This window comes from Cygnus olor, chromosome 3 (genome assembly GCF_009769625.2).
Source record: "Cygnus olor isolate bCygOlo1 chromosome 3, bCygOlo1.pri.v2, whole genome shotgun sequence".
In the NCBI taxonomy this organism is placed as follows: Eukaryota; Metazoa; Chordata; class Aves; order Anseriformes; family Anatidae; genus Cygnus; species Cygnus olor.
Genome location: NC_049171.1, coordinates 55,009,979 through 55,035,515, shown reverse-complemented (window position 1 = coordinate 55,035,515; position 25,537 = coordinate 55,009,979). Strand labels below are relative to the sequence as shown.

Sequence of the window (25,537 nt, the reverse complement as noted above, 5' to 3'; positions counted from 1 at the left end):
TCTCCACCCATTGAGATTTAATATTCCAGCTTTTGCAACAATGTCTGGAATTACATGGCGATGACCCCATGGTCTTACAGTAACCTGGTTCATTCTTTTCTATCTTTTATTGCTCCTCTGAATTGATATTTGTCTCCAGAGGAAATGAAACTTGAACATTAACTTTCCCGAATGCAAGTGCTTTCTCGCACATTTTTTTAACTGATCACAAGGCTAGTTTTATAACTTACATATTCCAAGAATGTAATCACTATCCCCCTCTGAGAGTCATAACTACTGTTTCAAAGAGAAAATCAAATATTTGCAGGGACACCAGTGCAACAGCTGCCCCTTCTCTCCCCAGCCTTCCTACTGTCAAGGAAAAGATGTAGACAGGAACTTCAAGCACTTTAAAATCAATGGAACTTGTGCTCTTGTATCAGTTGGGTGCTTATAAAAAGCCATGTCTCAGAGAGCTGAGCACAAGACTGGACAAAATCACATGCCGTGGTCAAAGAAGTTCAAAAATCTGGCACCTTATGGAACATGAATGCTCTCAGATTAGATATAGTTTCTACCTCGGCACTTCCCTGTTCAAATCTGCAACATTTCTGTGGTGCTACTGAAGTCTTCAGAGACGCCCCATGAAGCACCAGTCACTGGATTAAGCCCTTGATTTATAGAATAACTCATAACTGTATGATGCAATATGATGGATGGGGTGGTATGGGATTTGGCACCAACTCTTGGCTACTTACCACATTTCTGTCAAGGCATCCAGGTACACATGAGGCCCAGGACTCTTCACCTTAGTAGACCAACCAACGCTCCTGCCTGCGAGCTGTGGGACTCAGGCATTTCCCCAGTGGCCTCCCAATATCTGGAAACCCCAGCCAAACAGACAGTACTAATTCGACAGACTCCAACCATAGCTTGTTCACTCCCCAGCTGAACATTCTCCATGGGAGACTGTATGATTACAGTTTGACTGTTTAGAAGGCATAAAAACCAGAAGTTTAAGCAGGCTTTACACAGTCTCCAGTGGCCTTTGGTTTTTGATAGTTTTTTTGTTCATTCACCTTATCTGTTGCTGGTGACCATCCCCAAACACAAGCCCATCTATCAACCAGCTTTGTAGTGCCCTTTCATCTAAAACAGGTACGCATCTCTTGCCTCTTTACCTGACTTGATATGCCAGCACACAACAAGAGAAAGTAAATTTCTTTTCACAGAACTGGCTCCCACATTAGGCTGCCTGCAACAAGCCATCCTTCTACATACAGGCTGTCTCTGCTGATTATCTAGAATCATGTCCTATTGCAGTTATGGCAAAACACACTCCGACCACAACACAGTCAGCCTAAGGGAGGATCACACCTATTTAAAAAAGAAAGAAACAGATGTGCTTTGTTGAGAAAAGACCTATATATATATATATATATATATATATTATGGTTGTAATGCTTTGTACCCTTTATATTGCTTGCAAAATGCCTGAAGACTTCCAGAGTTTTTGCAATTATTGGAGAAAACAGGAAAAAAAAATGTGCTGCTTAGAAAGAGTAGTATTTTCTTCATCTTTAAAAAGGTATGAAAAGTAAAGAATTTATAAATTTTTAATCTATGTTATAGTATTATGTTAGTTATAAATTATGTTATTCTCTATTATTTTAATTTAAAACATTTGCAAAGTGTAAAGATAGTTTTAAAATATTGTATAAGCAATGATATATCCAAAACATCTACTACAAGAAGACATTATTCATGCATAACTAACAGACACAACAAAATACATTCTGCTGAATAGAGGGAGTATGTGGGATTCAATTTTCTTAGCCATTTAGAAATTAAATACCTTGTCTAGGACAACAGTCTCATTACTTAATAAAAAGAGAGCCATCTCCAGGGTCAATTCGCTCACTCTGTCCTGAGATGGATGTTCAAGGTACACAAGATTGATCACCTTTTGGAGAATGTTCTCTCTCTGTGATTTTTCTGACGATAAGGAGCCCAGATAATTATCTTAGGTTAGATACTGACCTTTTAGATTAGCTTGCATTAGATGAAATGTATTGCCCCTCAACAAGGTCTCATCTTTCCCAGGGTTTTCACAGTTTCCTCTGTGGATAGCTATTGCTCATATAGAACATGAAGAGCAAATAGAAATGGATTCCTCCCAAAGACTGACTTGGATTTCCATTAGAGTCAGTAGAAAGAGACTATTGACCCTGAAATCACAGTCATTATCCTATTCTTGGGATCAGCTCCGCCAAGAGCAGCAGCCTCAGGCTCTGAACGTTACCATTGTACATCCACACAGGTTCACTTTACGTCCTTTGCCTTCCACAACAACCAAAGTAGCTGCCGGAATATTTCCTTCCGCATTATGAATATTGTACACTTTGCCTCACTATTGAACAAACAAAAATATTTTAAAATCCAAATCCTTACTGACTCATTTAGCGATTGTGAACTATAAAGGTTTTTGCTTCTGGCAATTGCTTCTTTGATCACTCCGGAAAAGCATATGGTAGAGGTAAGTACAGACAAGCAACTTCCTTTTATTTGAAAACGTCTGTTTATCTGCGTCTCAGAAAAGAGAAGCTGATTGAGTTGCTTTTACAGCAGCAAAACTACTGACTCTTCCCTTAAGCTACAGCCAAGACAGCACACATTAAGCCAAAGTGGATCTGCCCAGCATTGCTTGGGGTAAAGCTGGACCCTGGAAACAGGGCTCAGTCTTTAAGGGCTAGTCTTTAAGCACAGGAAGTTCCTGGAAAGAATAAACCTCTTTTGTTTTACTTTAGAGACTTTTTTTTTTGTCACAGCTGGTCCTTGTTAGTCCTGCAAGTTATTAAATGAGACCTTCTGAGCTCACGGTTTATTCAGATCAGCTGACTCCAGGGTCAGTATGCCAGCAGACTGTTGTATGTTGAATTCCCCAGATTTCACTGAAAAGTTTGTAAGTCCAACAGCCTGGCTTTAAAAGAAGTGCTCTAAGATACATTCCCTTGGCTCTTTCAATCGGACCCAATACATTCACCAACATTTGCTCTTACTGCAATTTGGTGTTTCATTCTTAAAGAAAGTGAGTCACTTTGCTCTGACGCTGATTTTCATTTGTCACCATCAGCCAGGCTGAAGTTCTGAACTTCTCAGAAAGGTTCAGCTTCTTAATGCACAAGTCAATGGATGAAGTGGTGCCCTCAGACTAGCAGCAGCTTAACAGTTTTTGTAGGTTTTGGCAGACACAAAGGAGAGCCTGAAAATGAACAGTGAGTATGCTTTGCAGACAGATTTGGGAAAAGTAATTTTAACTAATCTAAATGCATTCCAAATACCCCAAAATTATATCACACCAAGAAAACGGACAGAATGAGATACCTGCAGGTAAACTTAAACACCAAGTTATGGAGACTTGAACTGTGGGGTAAGTAGAAGCAGCTGTTGACAATGTAAATCCAAATGAAAGATGATAAATAAGCTACACTTTTTAAGGGGCTGGCTGTAGAGAAGAATTGGGTAAACCTGATCTACAAGAAAAATAGTATGGCACACAATTTTGTCTAGAGCAAAAATAAAATAGACAAAGATATTGTGGAGATATAGTGGAGAATTGATTTCTCCTACCTCATTCTTTGGCTGGTATTCTATCATTATACAGCAAATTAGAAAGAACTTTAAAAATAACAAAGTGTAAATAGTTAAGCTGTCCATGGGTATGTCATACATAAATATACCCCAATATCACTTGTATTTCATCATTTCTTGTAGCTTCAGTAACATGAAAGCAGTAATTGTAAGGCTGCTTCACTGAACTTCCTTCTGAAGCAGTATATAAAATTACAAGTGATTTAAAAATGGAGGATACAGCTGAATTTTTAGGCTTTTCCTTTACCACATAGTCCATGAATCCTGAAGATGATGAAAGCCTAAAATAATGTGCTACAAAAGGAGATCATCTGCATACAGAATGGGGTTTCTGTTTTTTTTTTTTTTTTTTTTTTCAAAATACTGCATATGAACCAAGAGAGTTGGAATTACTCCAGTAGAGCAAAACAGAAAAATAACTCATGAATCATTTCTTTCATCTAGAATAACATTCATGTACATCAGTTCCTTAATCCAGCATTCTCAATCAAAATAATAATACTAATGACATCCAGGTCTGTAGAGATAAATTCCCTTCCAAAGCAAAGGATGAAACTGGAAACGAGGGAATTGATGCTGCATATGTCTGACTTTTTCCCCACCAGGCCAGATAGTGGAGGAAAGCACAGAATTTAAGAGCATATTAAATTACATTGTCTGACTCCAGTAACATATTATGAAAAAATCATGGCCTCCATTCGAAATTTGATTACAGGAAAACAGAGACTTAGAGAAAGCAGCTTGTTAGAAGAGGTAGCAACTAAACATTCAGTAGGCTGATATTTTTGTAGATAGAAAGTATGTTTTTTCACTGATTTTTTTTTTTTTAATTATGAAGTGGAATCCAAAATATTAAGAAAATAAAATAAAAAGTATAACATACTTCTTGAATGCTAAGGTGCATTTCTATTAGGATAAGTAGTTTTTACAAAATGACCCAAAGTCATTTGTCAATAATTTTGAAAATGTTTCAATGTCCACTGTAATGCTATCGATGTAAGCTCATAATTTTGTTTGCATGAGTACTTATATATGTATCAGGACTGTTTAAATTCATAATTTATATTTAGGATTTCATGTGAAATGTGATTTTTCTGAACAATTTTACATATTGTTACTTTATGCAATTATTTGGTATAGGAAACTTTTGAGGAAACTTTTCCACACAGCTAGGGTTTTGCATCTCACAAAGATATCAATAGGAGATGTTCTTGTACATATGTAAGGATTGAAATACTGATATTTGAGATTTTTCTGGAAAGCCACTGGAATATTATTAATTAAAATGAGCACTATGACATGTTCAAGTTGCATCCCCCTTTTGCATTTTCTAAAGAACAGTGATTGCTTGACATTCTCTTATCTTTATTGTGACTCAGTCATAAAGCCTCAGCTAAATTATAGTTTGAGATGTTAGTATTGGTATGTTAATTGCTTGAACATCAGCTTTTAAATATAATATGACAGCTTTTGAAAAGCACAACTATGTATGTATACTAATGCATTTTTTCTCAGATTTCTTTATTCTTCTAATCTTGCCAATATCTCTGGGGGAAGAAAAAAAATTATTTTTAGAGAGAACATGTTCTTCTACAGATTCTCCTTGTTTAGGAAGGTATTGGCATAAACTGAACTTGAAGTCCTTTCAGTTCTAAAGCAGCTTTTTCAGAGAGATTAGAAAAAATATTTGCCACTCCCTGGGTTAAAGTCATATTCATTACAAAAGAAAGGTCTGTGCATTTACTGACAAAGCTCTCAGCAAACTCGGGCAATGTGCACAGGAGGTTAATTGAACTTTGCTTTTATATCTGTGCTAAATAGCTTCTAACCCTATCAATGATTGCATTCTACAGTCTAAACCAACCTGTGGGTATTTCACCAAAAACATTGCTGCAGTGAACTGCTTTGTCTTGCCACCTTCCTCTACTATATCTTTCCCTCTCTTCCACCTATGTAAATACTCTACTCTCCTCTTCCTCATGTTACAACTGCTGCTGAAAGCAGCAAGCTGTTTCAGACAGAGAAGAAATGCAGAAAATAAGAAATTTTGTTTGTTCAGCTATCCAATGGCTATCCAATGGCTTTAGCTCCTGAACAAAATTACCCTTTTGAAACTCACCATCTCCATGTAACTTCATTTTTGGAGGGGGAAAGAAAAAACTTTTTCCTTGTACTTGGTGGGAGTGGAGCAAAATCTCTCCCTGCTGCACATGCACAAATATTAAACTGGGACAGAAGATAACATTTTCAACATCTAGTGGTCAAAGTAAGACACCTGGGACAAAACAACATCGATACAAGCACAGTATGATTTACTACTGCTATGTAGGAAAGAGATCCTGGGTCACACTATGGCACTGTGAATAAGTCATCCTTGCTCAGCAATAGGCAAAAAATCTACAAACAAAAGATTGCAATAAGGATAATGAAAAATGTGGAATGTCTATTTATACTGAGAGTTTAAGAGAAAAGATCACATAGACCATTATTACTTGGTTTGGAAAAGAGAAAAATGAAAGAAAACCTAAACAGAGGGTCTGAACAACTGGAAAGACAACAATCTTTCAACACAACAGACCAGAACACACAGTCTCCTGGTTAGAAAACAGTTGTACTCCACACATAACTAAACTGGGAAAATCACTCCCAATGCCAAAATTGTTAATAGGTTCAAAAGTAGGCAAATAATGGAGGGTTAAGTTAATTAGTGGTTATTAAACTCATGGCCATCATAAAACCTAAAGAAAACGCTAAGCTGGGGACTGGAAGAAGACCTGGAAGAAGACTGGAAGGAACACTGCACATTTGCTCAGCTCCACAACAACTGCTACACAGCTTTGCAGGAGGCAGGATTAGCAGCTGGATAGAGCTTTGATCTAAAGGAGCAGGGCAAGTGTTGCACTCTTATGATAACCCATAACTGACAAAGTGCTTCTGCTGAGACTTGTTTAAATTCAAGAGAGTGTGTAAAGTGGCCACCTGCTTCCCTTTTCACCATAACATTTCTGGTGACAATTGGAAGGTTCAAAATGAGCCAGATTATGTTTTATGCCTTTCCCTGGAGGCCCTTCCTTCTCAGCCCAATAGTAGTCTGAAGCCTATGATGATGTTCCCATCTGTCTTCATCATTGTGCAGACAAGTTATTTGTATTTAGCTCCCTAACCTTTCCTTATGAATCAATTTCTCTAACTCGGTAATCAAGACTGTCTGACAGGGAGGGAAAGTAAATCTTGCATTTGGAAATAGGGCTTCACACAGCAAATAAGCAATAAGAAATGTAGAATTTCTCTGGGTCCGTTATGCTACCTTTGGGTAAATGTGCATTCTTGCGCGGGGGGGTGGGGGTGGGAATGAAGCAAAAAGAATTGACTGTTCTTGGAAACTGGAGAGGCAAGACTGCTAAAAAGTCTAACAGCAAAAGGCAGAAAAAAGATGTGTTTTTTTCCTTCCTGGGAGATTAAGAAAAAAACATTGGAGTCCCTCCCTTCCTCCCTTCCTCCCTTCCTCCCTTCCTTCCTTCCTTCCTTCCTCCCTCCCTTCCTCCCTCCCTTCTTTTCCTTCAATCTCTCCATCACCCATTTGTGTTCATGCTGTGATGCCGTGGCTAGACCATGGCTTTGAGATCTCTCAAGAGCTCTTTGAACCTCTAGAGATTCATACCCTAATAGGCAAATGTGATGAAAAGGAGACCAAAAAAAAAAAAAAAAAAAAAAAAAAAAAAAAAAAAAAACTACCAGAACGTAAATTTATACAGATCTTTGACAATTCCCCCTAAAGAAAGTATGTGTTGCTGGGAAGAATGTAAATCAAGTTGTGCCCCATCTTTGGAAATTTTCTTCACTGTGGTCAGTGAAACGGATTTTTTGGTTGCCGATACAAAGTAGACTTAGCTGCTGAGACAGAGAATTTCTGTGGAACACAGCCCACAAAAAGTGCATTTTGTGATGAACAAAGACCTCTATATACTGCATTATCAGCATTTGAAGTGCATTTACAGACATCTTTGATAGCATTCATTTTCATGCTTTGTAGATTCCTGACAGTTTAATGATAATAAATTAGAAACAGTATCAGTAGCTTAGTTAAAAGCATGGAGGTGCTGATTCTTATACCATATACTTTTTTAGAAAGGTATGCATATTTTATAGCTAGGAATATATTTTGCCAGTTTTTTTTGTTGTTGTTGTTGTTTTAACTCATTGATTAAATGTTACTTACATAATCTAAGGAATTTTTATGTTACAGAACACCACAGTTCCTGCTGTGAACTTTTTTTCCGTAAGTTTTAGTAGGCTAAATTAAAACAAAAACTTTTTAATTAGGAAGGACATACCATTACTAACTTTGTTATTGATTTTGATCTATTTTGGGATACTTAAATTAATGTTCAACAAGTGAATGCATACAGTCTAGTCAGTTATAAAGGTAGTTCTGTACAGGATCTGTACAGTGCTGCCCAAAAATATGAGTGGCTGTTGAGAAGAAAATTTTGGAATCAAATTTAAAGCCACAGACTTCTCATGAAAATGAGCTAACAAGAATCTTTCATTGCCTAGTAGTGAAAGTAGTCATTAATGAAGCATTAATAAAGCTCAATATTTGGAACAGTTGCTTCTGACTTTGCCAAGTTTTAACCCTCCACATATATTTTCTTAGTGTTTCTTTTCTGCTTGAGGGTTGCTTTTATGAAACCAGTTCTGGAAACAAAGATTAAGGAAAAGACACAAAATTGATTTGAAGCAATGCCTTGGATTTGAAGCCAGACCTACTCATGATTGCTTCTCCATGGGATGTTTGCCTTGATTATGTTCACGAACATCTTGGCAGCATTTCTTGACAATTACAGGTGCTATGGAGAATGGGTTTTACCGAGCACCTTTAGTCCCATCGGCTAGTGCTGAAGTGGGAGATTAATGTAACAAGATGCAGAGTCAGATCTTATGGATGGAGAGGTGATATTCTCTCACAGGTTCCTCTGGATTATCTTCTCAAACCAGCACACTTACAGGCAGCAAGATGCATGTGTCCAAGCTGCCTGTCCAGGATTCCTTGTGTGCAGCCCAGAGGGCAAGTGACAACAGCTGCAGAGCCCTCACTATGTCCCCTGGATTCCTCTTGATTGGCAATGACAGACTGTTTTTTGTGCAGGACTTTTGATGCTCACCGTCAGAGCCAAACAATTATTACAGTGGGATCTTTTGACTCAGAATGTTGCTTACCTCATCCCCCATAAATCTTAGACAAGATTGTCAGGCACGGCCTTTGTTTGCTTCTTCTGGGTATCTTTGTGGCTCTTTTCAGTCCTCCTGTTTGGAAGAGCAGAGCACATACTCTGCGACCTACAGCCTGCATATAAAAGTTGTTCACTGAACAAGTTAAGCTGAAAATCATCACACAATTATCTTACCAGGACTAAACAGCACAAGTCCATGTGCGGTCTTCTCAGCTTCCATAAACTGATGATCTTATAACTAGGACTGAGGGACTTTAATGAAAAACTTACAAGGTATGCTGCAAAGTTCAAAGTTCACCTCCAAAACCAGTATATTAGAAGCATGAGGATTCCTATGGCACGCCAACAATTTTTTTTCCTTCAAAAGGAATGTTACTACCAAAGCTTCTTGACTGCTGTTATTGGGAGAAACAAAGCTGGTCACACCAAACCAAAGTTGGTCAGCAGCCACGGACATGGAGGAACAGAAAAACAGAAATGTCTCATTTTTCCTCAGAAGCTCTCATGGACAAAAAGTCTATGAAATGATGACATTAAAGATCAAATCAAAAGTTTTTTCCAACAGGAATCCATCCTTATTTATGGACTCTCTGATCTTACTCAAAATAGGAATAATCCACAAATTGTAAGTATTCGATCCTACCTCATGTAGATTTCTCATCTTTTTGGTCTATGCAAAATTTCTTGAGTTCTGAAATGAAATAATATTTTATCTGTAAACCTCTTATTCCTCAAAAAACACAAAGGGGTGTCTCAAAAGACAGAGACATAAAATACCTTTCAATGATAGAACTGGCTGGCTTTGGGGCTGTGAAAACTGGCTTTTCTCTACTGTGTGCTGAAGAGAAAGTTGGTATCTGCACATAAATCAATTTTGCTACTGGAGTGCACTGCCTCCCCCTCTACTAATAGCATGATCACTGCTATAAACTTGGCACATTTACCTGGATATTACCAGCATAATTAGTTCTTCTTCAATGCAGACCATGAATTTGTAAATGAGTAGCTATTAGTAGGAAGCATACTGTGGACAGGGGTGATTTAGTTTAATGCAGCCTTCCTGAACTGTATTTTCTATCAATGTCATGTGACATAAACTGATCGATATCTGAAAATCTCTTTATTTTAATACTAGGAAATGTTTCCATGAATAATGGGTAAATCTGATGAGAACAAAACATGGTTATATAGAAATTGAAGGGAAATAGAGTGATATTTTCTTTATGATAAAAGATGAAAAAATTAAATAGTAATAAACTTTGTTGACGGAAGAAAAAAATATGCGTCATACTCCAATATGTGAGGAGGTGTGGAAAAATTATAATAAATATGGCTTATAATATAATATTTTAGTAGTTCAACTTGTGACAAATTACAGCTTTAAAAATCTCTTAAAATTCTGTTACAGTTGCATTATTTAAACTTCACCTCTGCCACTGAACAAACAATACCGTACTAATGGACAAATAAATCTTTTTTCAGTGTTATTTCAAGACATGAGGATTGGAAAAATTATTAAATATTTGATGATAGTTGCAATATCTGCCTCATTTAGAAGTAGATCTATTCCCAGGAAAATACAGAGAGAATGATAAAAAGGAGATCAATAAAACTCTCCTTATGTATATCATATGAAGGAAATAAAATGAAGATGCAGTAGATGCAATGGGTTCATAGATGGAATTACAAATGGAATATAATTTATCTGTTTCCCTTGTATTTTTGTTTCCATTGAAAGAACAAAAACAAAACATAAACTTCACAAATTCATTAAAACATCTAAGGTAAAAATGTTACCCTGCTGAAGCCAAAGGACAGTTTATCACTAACTTCAGCTGGGATAGATGATCTGTTATTCTCAGCATTCTCAGCTCTTGCTAAAATTGGATCTTTATCTTTGTGGATGTAAAAAAAAAAAATGTGAACAGGATATAATTCATCTATTAAACTCTCAATACATTATTCAGTCACTTAGCCCATGTTCAGAATAACAAGTATTGTACCAAAATTCACCTGCTTTGCAGCATCACTGCTGCAGACAGTGAAAGTTGTACTGTAGATAGGAAGAAAGCCTATTTTTGTTTTATCTCATTCTACTGATGTAGCTAGATGAGTTTAAAATTATTTAGTTAGAGATGCACGTGTTTAGAATCTGTTAACATTAGCCTTACATATTATTTATTCCAGTTGTAGTGACAGTGAACCCCAAGGTAGGAAAGCAGAGTGCCATAAAAGAAATTAACATAGAATATCATCATGGAATGGCTTGGGTTGAAAGGGACTTTAAAGATCAGCTAGTTCCAACCCCCCTTCTGCTGGCAGGGATGCTACTCCCTAGATTATGACTAGGAAAGACTCAGAAGTTCATTTGTATTTCTATGACAAACCCAAGCTACTCATCTCTTTCATGCTTCAAGGCCCCAAGGTATCATTTTCAGAGCAGCACAGTTTTTCGTTTTTGTTTGTTTCTTTCTTTGTTTTGTGGTTGGCTTTTTTTTTTTCATAAAGAAACATGACTTGAAATGCTACACAATAACTGGCCCATGAAAAGTTTCAACTGCTTATTTTCTTCCTCTCTGCTTTAATTTCTATTTATCTAACTGACCCTTCTTCACAATAATATCTGAATATCTTCTTATCAATAACTAGAACAACAAAATAAATTTGTTTCCCACCTCCTAAAATTACAAATTTCTCTTCTTTCTTAAATATACAGGCAATTTAATTTCTTTTTCAAGTTCAGAGCAATTTCATTTGGCTGCTTTGGTTCTCAGACAATTCATAACTGACTTGGAAAAAAATCAAACTCAGCTTGGATCTAAACCATATCACAGGAACCAAAATCACAGCTGACACTCCTGTTAGCACAGTCAGCAGAGAGACACAGATCCTGCTCCTATAATCATTATTCAAACAGAAATCTTATTCTTAGGAATTTATTAAGAATTTTGCTAGCATGAGGACACTAAATATTGAGACATCTCTATCTTGAACGATACCCTTTCTGTTCCCACAATTGCATTAGTTTAACCTAGAGAATACCTTTTTAACATTTTTTGTCAAGTGCTTATGTAGGGATGTTTATTTCTTGTTTAATTTTGTGGGGTTTGTTTTGATTGGAGTACGGCTTCTTTCATTTAGAAATAAAAACAGAAAATAAATATTTGAAATAACCTGCTGTCCACCTGAGTAAGAATATTCCCAGTGCCCCTTGTACTGATTTTAATGTAGTAGCAAACAAAAGCAACCCCCACGAGTAATTTCAGGTAGGACCCCTTCCCCAGCAGAAGGGTTAATTCTGCCAGGAAAAGGATGGCACTTCGGAGCTACTCCAGTCACTGGTAGGGTCTCGTTAGTTTTACTTAACCTGTAGTGCAAGCTTGGAAGCCAGAGTTTGTGGTGTGCCCACCTGACAAACTGACTGCTTCCCTTCCCTCCCTGGCACCTGGCCCAGCCACAGCAGGAGGGCTGTGCAGCTCCACAGCCGATGTCACAGGCATGTGTGCACAGCACCAGTTGGTGCTAATACGAAGGGCTTAAGCTCCTTATCTCCCTCCCATCCACAACCTTAAATCCACGCTGGATTTTTCATCATGTGTGTCCATCCCTTTTAGAAATAGAATAACAACCCTATTTTACCTTTCTTTTTTTTTTTATTCAGTGCTATTATTTCTTTCCTCCCCTCCTTATTGGTTTTAGTATTGTGTCCCTTAATTGCTGTCTTTCAATGAAGGTTCCCAGACTTCATCATGCCAGTAAATAAATTATTTTCCTTTGTAAATCCAAATAGTCTCTTCACAGCTGACAATAGCTAATATATTCATTTCACTCCTGAAAGGGACCCAGACTGTAAAGCTAAATTAGTATTTAATAATCAACAGAAAATTGTGCGGAAAAAAGCATTTTTCATTAGCTCTAACCAAAACCCTAACCCTAACCCTAACCGTAACTCTAACTCTAGCCCTAACCCTAATGATCCTAACAACAAACTGAAACTTAAACCTGACCTTAACCCGTAAACCTAAACCTAATGCCTGTCCAAAACATAACCCTAAGCCTAACCCTAAACGTAAACCGAGCCCTAACTCTAAAGTCCCTAACTCTAACCGTAACCCTACCCATAACAGTAATCATAACCGTAACCGTAACCCTAACACTAACCCTAACCTAATCCTAACCCTAACCTATCCCTAACCCTAAATCTAACCCTAAACCTAACCTTAACCCTAACCCTAACCCTAAACCTAACAGTAACCCTAACCCTAAACCTAACCCTAACCCAAACCCTAACCCTAACCATAACCATATGCATAACCAATGTATACTTGTTCTTTCTGCCTTTCCTGTTCCTCTGTTCTCTACCCATATTTGAGTTTATCTGCCATGACTGCCTTTTCTTGAGGCATGGCACACAGAGATCCCTATTCCCATGCAGATGCCACTGAGTAGCATCCTCCCGAAAGCCACAAGCACAGTGGTGGTATGGGAAGGTTTCCCAAGGGTCTGGAAGTTCAATGTGAGCAGATACAAGAGCCATGACCCACACTGCACACCTGTACTGCTCCTGCTGGTCCCACAGTCATGTTTGAGGGAGTCATTTAGTAGACCAAGTAAGTTTAGATTAGTTTAGTAGAAGAGGAAATTGTTCTCCAGTGGTTCAGACCATTTGAAACTGAGCTAAGTCCGTTCTGAGGACACTCCCCTGAATTACTGCCACTGATTTATTTTTTTTCTCCCTTGGCAGTGGAGAGTGAAAATGTCCTAACATCCTATGTGTCCTAAGGTGTCCTAAGCACCCGAGAGACGCAGACTAAGTGGATTGCATCCCATGGTGTAAATGCATCCATCACAGATCTACATGCCCTCTACCATTCAGCTGAGACCTATCCCATCTGCACAGTTTCTCTGATTTGGCCCTAGCAGATGGAAACTTGGCCTCTCCCCACTCCCATCCCCCTAAATCTAATCCTAATAGGAAAAATTCTCTTAGCATTCAATAGGGGAATGATGCAGCCAGGCCGTCAATAATTTGACTCTGATTTAATACCATCTCTCTTTGTTGGAGGCGCCTGGCACTTCTGTTGTAATAAAAGCTTTCACTGATTAAACTTTGTTCTCCCGCCAGTTTTTTGTTGTTGTTGTTGTTTTTGTTGTTTGGTTTTCCTTTTGGAGCGTGGCCTAGCCAGAAGAATTGATAGGTGCACACACCTACTATGATTTTTCACAGACAGGATTTATATGCATGAGTGTGAGAAAATCTTGTTTTCCTATTAGGTTTCCAGCATCAGTACTGCCTTGGCTGAAAATTGTGGGGGCACAGACTACCAAATAATCCACTGGCTGTCATCCATTTAAAAATAATAATTAATAATAATAATAATAATAATAATAATAATAATAATAATAAATAAAAATAAAAATAAAAAGTCAAAATGAAGCATTTAAAATATTAAATGATGTTTTTCTTTTTTTTTCTTTTTTTTTTTTTTACAGAATAGTCTAGTAAAATGGTTTTGCAGAAACATAATACTCGAAATGCAAAATGCAACTAGCTGCCTTCCTGGATCCAGGCCCTGGAGACCTATCTGTTGTTTTTGCCAGAGGTTTGTTTGGAACACTATTGGGAAAGAGCAGAGAGTTATCTGGGAGTCTAGTCAGTTGAGGCAGGGCTACTACATTCTCTTTATAAAGAGAGAAATTAAGCCCTTTCTAGGAGTTTCAAAGCTGAATTTGGTACACAGAATCACAGAATGGCCGAGGTTGGAAGGGACCTCTGAAGATCATCTAGTCCAAGAGAAAGGAATCTTTTTTACTGAAATGAGTTAATGCCTTTGTCCGCTGGAATAAGATAATTATGATATATTTTAAAATCTGGAAAAGAACATACATTAACAAAGGCTTTTATCAGATATTTTAACAGTTAAAGATTTCATCAGCAATGACTTTTCAGCAAGACCGATCAATAAATTGCCATAAATCTCTGAAGTGCAGCTCTACATTCTTTATTGTACTTAGACAAATGTTCCTGTGGCACAACTATGATTTAGCTTTGTATCTGCATAGAAAAGGAAGGGAGGGAGGGAGGAAGGGAGGGAGGGAGGGAGGAAGGGAGGGAAGGAAATCAACTTGCATGTTTTGTCTTGCAATGGTCTAATTTGAGAGTGATTCTCTTTGCAATTATTTAAAAATTAAATTGGTTATTTTTAAGATGCAAAACTAAAGAAAGGAGATACTATTCTCTCACCAGCTTAAAATATTTTGATGGATATTTTGTTCTAAAATAACAGAAAAACAAATTTTACAGGCCATTTTTTTATTTTACTGCTGTAATGTAGTGAAAGGCTTCTGTTCAAACAGATAACAAAATAAACAAAAAACATTTCCCATGCTGCTTCTGAATAACTCATAGACAAATTCAGGCCTGAATAATCACTCTATATACCACAGGCCTGGCCATCAGCCAAATCCTGTCTTCATGGGGCTGATGTAACAGGTATTACTCAGGTATCTGTTGTAAGTTGTTGTTTTAGTTTGTAAACTTGAATAGCCTTGCCTTGATAATCTCTACTTGCAACAAGAACAAAAAGGCACTCTCTCAGAGAAACAAGGCAATGCCCTAGAAACAAACACTTTGTCTGCAAAGCTTTAAGTCAACAAAACCTTTTTCTTAATTTAATTTTTTAAAGCATGTTTACAGTCAAAGTTTACATATTTTCTTGAAGACATAGATTTTAAAGCACATGTAATTAGAGAAAATAATAGTAGATGGATGGATTCCAAGGGTGGGAATATAAGGTAGTAGGAAATAAGCTGTTGAAGCAGAAGGGAGTATGGTCCTTGGGAAAACTCTGGGCAAACTGATTAAAACTGAGATCCATTTTACCTGCTTTGTAAGGTACAAACTAGGCGTAACTAGGTGTCTCCCTGTATATGGAGAGAATACCCAGAGGGCAATTCATCTCACTTAACTTAAATACCTGTATTTGACTGGGATGAAATAAATGTGCTCTGAAGGTGTCCTTTCTCTCCACTAACTTAGATACCTGGTTTAGACTGGATATTTATCTCCTAGAGTTGGGAGCTAAGTTAGGTGAGATGTATGCCAAGCAAAGTGAAAAGGGGTCAGTTAAAGTAAGTGACATCAGCTGCTGAGAAATAAAAGGGAGGTGAACTGCAAGGGGAAACAGGAAAGAACATGGAAGATGGGAAAGAACCAAATGAGGTAATCAAATGGGGCTGCACAAAAGGATTTGAAGTGCAGGGCAAAATGATTTTGCAGCAACCAGGTAAGTCTGACTGGCCTGTCATGTGGTATGGAAGGAAATAGAAAAGCTATCTAGGGGGAAGGTTCGTAATAGTGCTGAAGTTGCTCAGTGCATGAATACAGGAGTCTCCTGCAGGGATGCAAAAGAATCACTGCTCTTTGGGGTACTGTGAAAACACTAAGGGTATTCAGCATGGAATACGCAAAAGATGAGAAAGGCACTGAAGGTGGGAAGAGGTTGTATTTTTACTGCCCTGGAAATAAAAGGGATAATATGCAAAAAGTGGTGAGAAAAGGTGTTTTGTCTTTGAGCTGAATATAGATGTTACAATGAGAAATAATCTATTGCATGTTTGCATGGATTTTTTCTGGTTGTCTATTGTGCCGGAATTGCTGAATGAGATACTAAAAACATTTAAGCAGGAAATCTTCAATGGTATGATACCAAAGGGAATCTATTTTATTGAAGGAATAAATAAAACTGACATGATCAAATAAAGAAATCTGCTCACTGATTATGCATTATATCTCCTAGTCCGAACAGTCATACAGTATCTTTACTACTATCAGTCTGTAGTATAACAATGAATACAGACTAAGAATAGACAGAAGATTTGATTCAACCAAATCTTAACTATCAGCTAGTAAATGTCAAGTGACTGTAATGGCTTCCACGACTGGCTCTCTGGATGTTTTAGGAAATTTTGATTAAGTGCTATAAGAGTCTGTGGTGATCATACCACATACCCTGTGCTGTTTGAAACCAGTCCTGGCATAACTGAAGACACTACTAAAGCAAATTAATGGCTTATTGCTCATATCTAAAACAATTTTATATTTTTCTTGCCTATCTTCCCAGAATGAAATCTGGGCTATACTCTTTGTGTTGTTACAGGAGTTCATCTAGGATTGCTAGTTTTCCCTGCAATGTTTTGACTGTATTTTTTAAGCATAAATATTATGAATCCTTTCCTGTCAACGTTTGATTTACCAAGCGTTTGGCCAAGTCAGTGAACAGATTAAGCTCGCTACATAATACCAGATGGCTTTATGGTTTTGTGTCCTCTCCTGGGCAAGGCCTGCTGTCATCTCTGAGCATCTGCACAGAGCCACGAGGGATGTGTGCACTCTTCATTCATTCAGCTGGGTCACTCATCATTAATATTCTGAGGAGGAAAGGAGGTGTCAGACAAGAGAATTGGTTCTGGCTTCTTTTAGCACACTGACACGTCAATCATTCACCCTGGAGGCTGCCAGGCCCAATTTAGAACAAAAGTAACTGCTGGGCTGAACACATCATAAAAGGAGATGAGATTTCTTTGTGTTAACCAGCCCCTTTGCAGGGTAGAAACATAATCAGGGTCTTCCTCACAACCAATAACACATGAAGCCAAGTGATTAGTGGGACATACTTTGAGACAAAATTGCTGACCTCAATCACGTTATGAATGATTCTGCTGTGATTGTAGAGTGCTCACAAAATGAAATTGTATTTAAAACACTTCTCTGAGGAAAGCAGTCCAATCTGGCATGGTGATATAGTCTTGAATATGTTAAATTCCCTGCAATTTCTTACATGACAGTTTTGATCATTCTTAAATGGTACTGTTGTTTTCCAATTTCATGTAGTCACCTTTAAAAGAAAAAAAGGCAGCAGAAACAAATTAATCCTCATGTTGTTTGATCTCAGTGCAATTTCCCAGCAGCTGCATGTGTAGTAGCCTCCTAGTGCACCCTACTGGACTCCCTCAAGAATGCTTCCTGCTTCCATGGAGCAGCTTTAATGGGAAAAACATGGGTACAGTGGCAAACTTCACGTGGGCTGAGTTACTCAGACTAAAAAACAGGCATTGCTGCTTCATAAACCCTTCAATCTTCTCTTGAAACATTTTGATCAGTTGGGGCATTTTAATTAAAACAAATATAAGCATCATCAATACAAGCATTTGTTATCACAGTTCACATCTGTTTACTGTCAAGGGGCAAAAGTTTTGCTCTGGTAAGCAGCTCCCCTTTCGGCAGATAAGCTAACACAGGATAGCTTGCAAGTGTCTACCATTATACCAGTTTGTCTATACTCAAACTTCTCAGACACCAGGATATGAACACTAAAGCTAGCTCTTCTCTGGCACAAGTTGAACCAACATCCAAGCTGCAAGTATGGTGAGGCAAGTTAAATATTTATTCTATTGATCAGCTCAATCTCTATGCATAATATCTCCTACCACCCAGTGATAATCAAAAAAACATTTTCTCAGGACAAGCCACATGTAAACCAGCAAACCTCTATGAGAATCAATAGATAGACACATTTCTATACAAGCTGAAGAAGTGGTCTGTTTAATTTTAATACAACATTGTCAAATATTTGTTTTCTTCCTTTATGCTTGCAGATATCTGTTGTTTACTGCATGTGACACAAGCAATCCACCCTGAACTTCTATCCCGGTCAGAAGGCTAGAAACCTTTCACCTACAGCATTCCTCATAACAGATAGTAATTGTTTCATATACTTAATTTATTTCCTCAAGAAAAGAAAAGATTTATTTTGGTGGTTTTAATCCATTTATTTCCTTAAACCTCACTGTCTATATCTGACAATATCATGAAAGATGTATTCTTACTGTGGCCTAGTTTTTGTAATTACATTTTATGGCTAGTTAAATGCAACCCAAAGTATGAATCCTGGATCTCTACTTCAGATCCTGCAACACAAACACATAACATGATCAGACAAGGGTTGTAGCTAAACTGCAGGAGTAAGAAGCAATGACAGTGGAAAACAATAGCCACTTCTCTTTTAGTTCTCCTAGCTATATATTACTAGTACTATTTAGTGATTAATTTATTTGAATGGCTGCATCTTGTGGGCAGGTGAGAGGAAAACTAGACTTCCCTAGTCACATAACTATCCCAGGTGAAAGAAGTGAAATACTGTAAAATATTTGACTTCGGCTTTTGTTTATACTGCTACTCTATGTATACAGCTATTTTAGTATTCAGGTACCTAAAGACTGATTCTATGGCTGACTGCAGCAATTATCCTGCACCTTTAAAATCTGACACCAAGTCCACAAAAAAGACTACAAAGACACCATTTTAATGAATTTTTAAAAGTACATTTTGATCAGTAGCATAAAGCCATTTCCCTTTATACTGTAACAGATTAAATAGGCAACACAGGGCCACTTGTTTGCTTTAATGAACATTACTATCTTACAAATTATATAATTCTTGTTAATAATACCACCTTCATATCATGTTCTTGCATAGTTTATGTAGGGTTGTAAGTTTGCTGAAAGGATACAGCATACAGACTCTGGCTTAAATATCTGGAAACAATCCTGAGTGTATATCATAGCTAAAGAAAGAGAGGCAGAGGAGCTTTTCTGCTTTCTCACAAAATGCTCCCATTTGTCCTCTTCATTTCCTCATCTCTAAAACTGGGACAAGGTGGGATTTTTTGTTATTGTTGTTCAGTTTTGTTTTTCTTAACAGGTCCTTAGGAACATTGTTGTTTTGGTTTTTTTTTTTTGTAGGTTTTCAATCAAAAGATTTTTTTTCCAGAAGGAATGTCATATACCGGAATGTTTTAGTGCAAAGGCACTCACATTTTCAGCATGCTTACAGTATTTTGATTAGTAGAACTGTGTTTTCTTGCCCTTGCTCCCATAGGCATGGTTTTTGCATACGACAAAACTGGTCCTTCTGTAATTCATCTCCATACGTTGCATTTTCATAAATCATTTTACAAATTCACAGACAAATAGTTTGAGAAGGCCGTCTGCTTTCATTTGCATCATTTTCCACGTGCTTTCTGCTCTGAGGTATATGCTTAGCAACTGCTAAAATAACTATCCCTAGACAGAATTATCTCTGTCACTTTAAAGGAGGGTAACAATGCTTGTTATTACAAAACATTCTATCTGTTGTAGTACAGAAGAGCAGCAGATATACACAAAGTTGGGTGATAAGTTTGCATTATTGATCATTAAAGGGTTTAGGGAGTTATTTTCATGTTCAAAGAAATTGCATATACAAAATAACTGTATCAGAGTATTTAAATAATCAAGATTTCTGAGTCAGATTTTAAAGAATTGGGTATTACATAAGAAAACAAGCCAAACCTTTGATGAGAGTATCCAGTACTTATTTAATGTTCAAGATAGGTTTAAGAAAATATCAGATGGAGACTTCTTGGCCATGAAACAGAACTTATGTTGACTGAAGAAAACTCAGGCTTCTTTCATTGGGAAGTTAAGAGAAAACTGTGTCTGAGAAGGCAGTGTGTGCCTATTAATTATTGATTAAAGACTTAGTCACAGCAATCTACATCTTCATAACATCCAGGGTGGATTAATACTTCTATTTGTGCTGCTTAGTACACATGCTGAGATTAAAAAGAGCTTCAGCTGATTTAAATCACAGCAATTTATTTTAATGTTATTAGCCGTGAAGAACATGATCCCCTAGCATTCTGCTCCATAGCAAACAAAGAAACCAAGTGGCCTTCCATGGCATAGGGTTGAAGGATCTGGTGAGCCTACCCAGCAGATGGTTCAAGAGCTCTTTGTTGGAAGAGGCGTTCATCACATCGGCAGAACTAGAGGCTATATTCTGATTTAAGATCAGAAATTCCTCTTCAGGTCCTTAAGTCCAATACTTAAACACCACTGGCATCCAAAGCTGTGACTAACACTAGGTGCAAGCTCACAAACTCCTGCAAAGAGATTCTCCTGTAATGCCATGGATGGATTCCTTGTGGCATTTGCTGTAAAACAACCTTCACCTCAACTGGTATGACTAAAAGAAACGCACCATATTAAGATTGTCTTTAGTCCCAACTATCCTTGGTATAGTCTTTAACATCCTAAATAACTTATTTTTTTCTCAATCCCACTCTTTCCATTTCAGATAGGGAGGGGTAGGAGGGGGGATTGTGGTACTAGTAAAATCCTGTAGACCTTAAAGTAGTGGTCCTGGGAAAGTGCTAGATATGCAGTAATGCATGTGATGCTCTCCCCAAAGACCTAGCCCAATGAGGTGCATCCCATGGATCTGACAACCAGATCAGATGGTACTGCCCTCCTCACAAGATGGAACAGAGGGCAGAGTGGGATGCTCTCTTGTTCCTACCAGTGCAAGGGCTGCAGCAGTCTTCTGGGATGGGGAATATTCCCACCCATCCGATGAGGCCCTTAGCTCTGGGCAGGGCTCTCATGATCTCTCTCACGGAGGTTTCTCTCCTTCCTGCAGCATCTCCCCAGAGGCTGAGGCAGGCTGGGACACTATGCCCACCTCCCCCTGCCCACCTTCCTTCTCCATGGATGGGCTACTTGTAGTAAGGCAGGGAGAAAGGAGCTGGAGCTGTTACTGTCGGGACCAGTTGAGGTTAGCCAGGTCCCCCAGGAGGCTCCATGGTCTCTGTGATGAGAAATACTGAAAGAGATGAGGCAATGGCTGCCTTGGTACTGTCTGGGTGCCAGGAGGAGCAGGACATGAAGAAGGACATGAAGCAGGACATGCAGCCGCAGGCCTCCAAGGCTTGGGAGGGGAGAAGGCAGGATAAGAAAATCAGATCCTGAGCAAAGAAAGAAAGGTGGCAGCTGCTGGCAGAAAGCCTGCAGAAGTGGCAAAGAGAGTAGGACGAAAGGAAAGCCAAGTGCAGGCTGGATGGGGAGCAGCTTCTGGAGGCCTGGCTAAAAGAAATGATGTCTCAAGAGAAGAAATGACAGAGACTGTGCAGGAGAAAGAAACAGTGAAAGGCAAAACTTGAGAAATCAAATCTCTAAGATGAGTATAGGAAGCATTTGCAAGAAAAACATCTCTAAGAGAGATGTAGATCATGGAGAAAGATAATAGAGACATGGCCTATAATCTCCTCAGAGGCAAGGTTGCCAGGCTTTTGAGAAATGGTGTTTGAAAGAAGTTGAAGAGAAGAATAAGAGACCAGAGTTAAACTAACAAAAAGAAAAGACAAGACGTGGAATTGTGAAGTAAATTAATCACTAGGTCAAAGCTATTGAGTTTAGCAAGAGACTTCCAGTGGAACAAAAGCTTCAAAGATCTCAAGAAGTCCTTGATCAGCGGATGGGGAGAAGGATTAGGGAAACAGAAAGAGAGGCTCTAAAGTGTGATATATGGAGTAATAATTCGTGTCAAGAAGATGGTCGATGTTAATAAAGATGGGGGAGATGTGGGAGTGTGGCCATGGGGGTCGACAAGCCCCATGGTTGGTGATAACATCAGACTCTTAACGATGAGGCCATCAGGAATGTAAAGAGTTTAGAGGGAACAAAGAGGGGTGATTCAGGAGACCCCATGCCGTCTCGGGTTGCTTGTTCTCAAGCCGTTAAGGCATAGAAGTTGCCGGGTGTTTGCTGGTTGCCGGACAAAGTTGTTTGACCAATGAAGAGTTAGTGGAAAAGGACTGCTGTGGGGCAAATAGTATAAGAAGGGAGCCTGTCCTCAATATAGGATGCAACACGATATGATGAAGTTCTGTCATGAATAAAGTAGTAGCAGTTACTGAGTTACTTACCTAAAAGAACCCTGGTATCCGCGTGGTCGTTACGCCACAAATGGCACCCGAACAGGGACCTGAAGAAAACAAACAGGGACATGAACAACAGGAACAGGGACATAGATCGCCTAATGAAGATGGGTTCGGCCAAACTCAGCAAACCGCTCTAAGAAGCTCGTATAGAAAGTCGCTGGAAATAGGCGCACCGGAGCTGGAAGGAAGCTCAAGCTGAGAGAAGCGGACCCACGCACACAACTGCCCCTCGCTGGCCGAAGGTAAGCTGTTGCGTGCTATGGGGAATCATAAGTCCTTAGAAACAAAGACTGTCCTGGTAACCTTACAGCTTATTCCCTTTATTAACAATCAAGTTTATGATCCTGAAACATGGGACCAAATTGAGGTCAAGGTGTGGGACTCTGCTACTAAAAACGACAAGGTTGCGGTGGGATTGCTCGGCACCTGGCGAGCAGTCTCTGAGGCCTTAAAGAGCCATGTGCGACCACAATCAGAAACGTGTGGTTTGCCAGATAGTGAGGGAGCTGCGGACTCGTCCACCGATCCTTCCGCTACACCATCGGCCCCCCCGCCGCTACTGCCATCTCAGGCCTTTGCTGTTACGCCCCCTGGTGATCCAGGCCCTATAGGCCCTGAAAAGGAGCCGGATCTGTTTCCCTTCGATCCGGGAGGAATAGGATACATAAGGCCCGAAGGCCGAGTTGCTTAACAACTTAAAGCGAGACATATTGTTCCCACGACTAGCCCTGGAATTCTCCGGTGTTTGTAAATCAAGAAAACGAATGGAAAACGGAGACTGTTATATGATCTGAGAAAAATTAATGAAGTCGTGGAAGATATGGGAGCACTTCAACCAGGATTACCAACTCCAGCTATGCTCCCCCAGTTGTTGGTAATAGAAGATGAAAGATACATTTATCCAATTAATATTGCTTAATATGTGTTACATTTGTCATGTACTGTGCCTGGGCTGCACTTGGAAGATAGAAAATATATGTGCAAAAATAGCATGAGAGAATGCACCAATTCATGATGAGGAGTAAGGAGGAGGACTAAAAGAATGCCAAATTTGCAAGACATCTAGATAACAGGGGCCCCTTGGACCCCGGGAACTGGATCAAACCAACCTTACGGTTTGGACTGAGACCAAGGGCTCAGAGAGCATGCGTAAGAAGAAAAGGTAAAAAGTTCAACTCTGATGAAGACATCTTACTTCATCCCGACGACCACCCGGACGACCAGAGAGTGATACGCAAGCGCAGAAGGACTGATAAGATAATTAGCATATGAAGCGGGGCTAGGCTGAGCTAGGAAATGAATATGCATAGATGTGTTGTAAAACTTAATGCATTTGTAATATTTTAGGAGATAAAAGAGAACGTGAGTGAACAAATCGGACGAAGTGAGATTTGGGCAGGCATGCCCCTAGCTTCCGGCGCCTAATAAAAGCACCTTCATATAATCACTTTGAGGATTATGTGTCTTCGGGAATGCTAACACAGTCACGGACATTAATAGTAATAGACTTAAAGGATTGTTTGTTAAACACTTGCCAGAATTCGGAAAACTTTGCCATGTTTATGTTTCATTTGCTACCTTTTCTGATTGTACGTATGTATAGGCGTACTCGGGTTTCTTATGAATATGTAAAAGCAATGTTATATTTAGAAAGTTTGACGGTTGTGCATGCGTGTTGGTAGAGCATAGACTCCCCGCGCACCCAGCGCTGTTTACTTGCCTTTTATAAATATTACTAAATTCAGATTGAGTTGTATCTTCATATATAACAAAAGGAAGAATAATGAAGTTTTATGGACAAATTTAGAACAAAAGAGAAAGAGGAAGATAAAAGAATACATAAAGGTATGTTGCTAAATATAGCTGAGAAAAAAATCAGCAAACCCATAAAATGCTAGACACAAGTGCAACATAAAGTAAAATACATCAAGGAAATTAACTTTTTGAAAGACAGAAAGCATCACTCTCAAAGGCAATAACTTGATAATGATGAAAAACATCAGCTGCAGGAAACAGAAGATGTAATCAGAAGAGAACAAAGGAGCAATCTGTGGGAGTGTGGCCATGGGGGTCGACGAGCCCCATGGTTGGTGATAACATCAGACTCTTAACGATGAGGCCATCAGGAATGTAAAGAGTTTAGAGGGAACAAAGAGGGGGTGATTCAGGAGACGCCTTGCCGTCTCGGGTTGCTTGTTCTCCGGCCGTTGGGGCATGGGGGTTGCTGGGTGTTTGCAGTTGCCGGGCAAAGTTGTTGACCAATGAATAGTTAGTGGGAAAGTACTGCTGTGGGGCGAATGGTGTAAGAAGGGAGCCTGTCCTCGATAAGGGAGATATAATGAAGTTATGTCATCAATAAAGAAGTAGCAGTTACTGATCCTAAAAGAACCCTGGTGTCCGTGTGGTCGTTATGCCACAGCAATCTACTGTTAAGAGATAAGGAATCTGCTAGAAAAAAATACCTTACAGCCTGAGGCAAAAGTGAAAGAACTAACAAAGCGCTATACATATGACTAGGTAGCTTCAGATGCCTCTTACAGTGCAGATATTCTTAAGGCAGAAAGATTACTGACATTTTTGTGCCAAAAGGATGGTTTGCAGTTTATTCCTTTTGTGATTTGGCAAGAGCTGTGGGTGGCATTGCACTAAAGTGATCTCACTTTAACCTTGCTACATCTCACAAATATGCCAGTCAGTTCTGTAAGCCAGTCAGTTCTATTGGCCCTGCCCAGCCTCCCCAGCCCTGCCCATGACCCAGGGCTCTGTTCCAGCTCTGCCCTTGCTCTCAGACTGATTACACCTCAAGCTGCAAAAGTCAAAATACCTCCTACCTGCATCCAGGGGAACAGTTCT

General features: G+C 38.9%; 1 long non-coding RNA gene across 1 annotated transcript; it reads left to right on the top strand.

Annotated features, from left to right (window-relative positions):
- The first annotated feature begins 403 nt into the window (after positions 1–403).
- On the top strand, positions 404–24,035 carry LOC121067684. The gene is made up of 4 exons (XR_005818384.1): positions 404–415; positions 12,349–12,353; positions 17,272–17,275; positions 23,842–24,035. It is a non-coding gene; the product is annotated as an uncharacterized LOC121067684 (long non-coding RNA).
- The last annotated feature ends 1,502 nt before the right edge of the window (positions 24,036–25,537 follow it).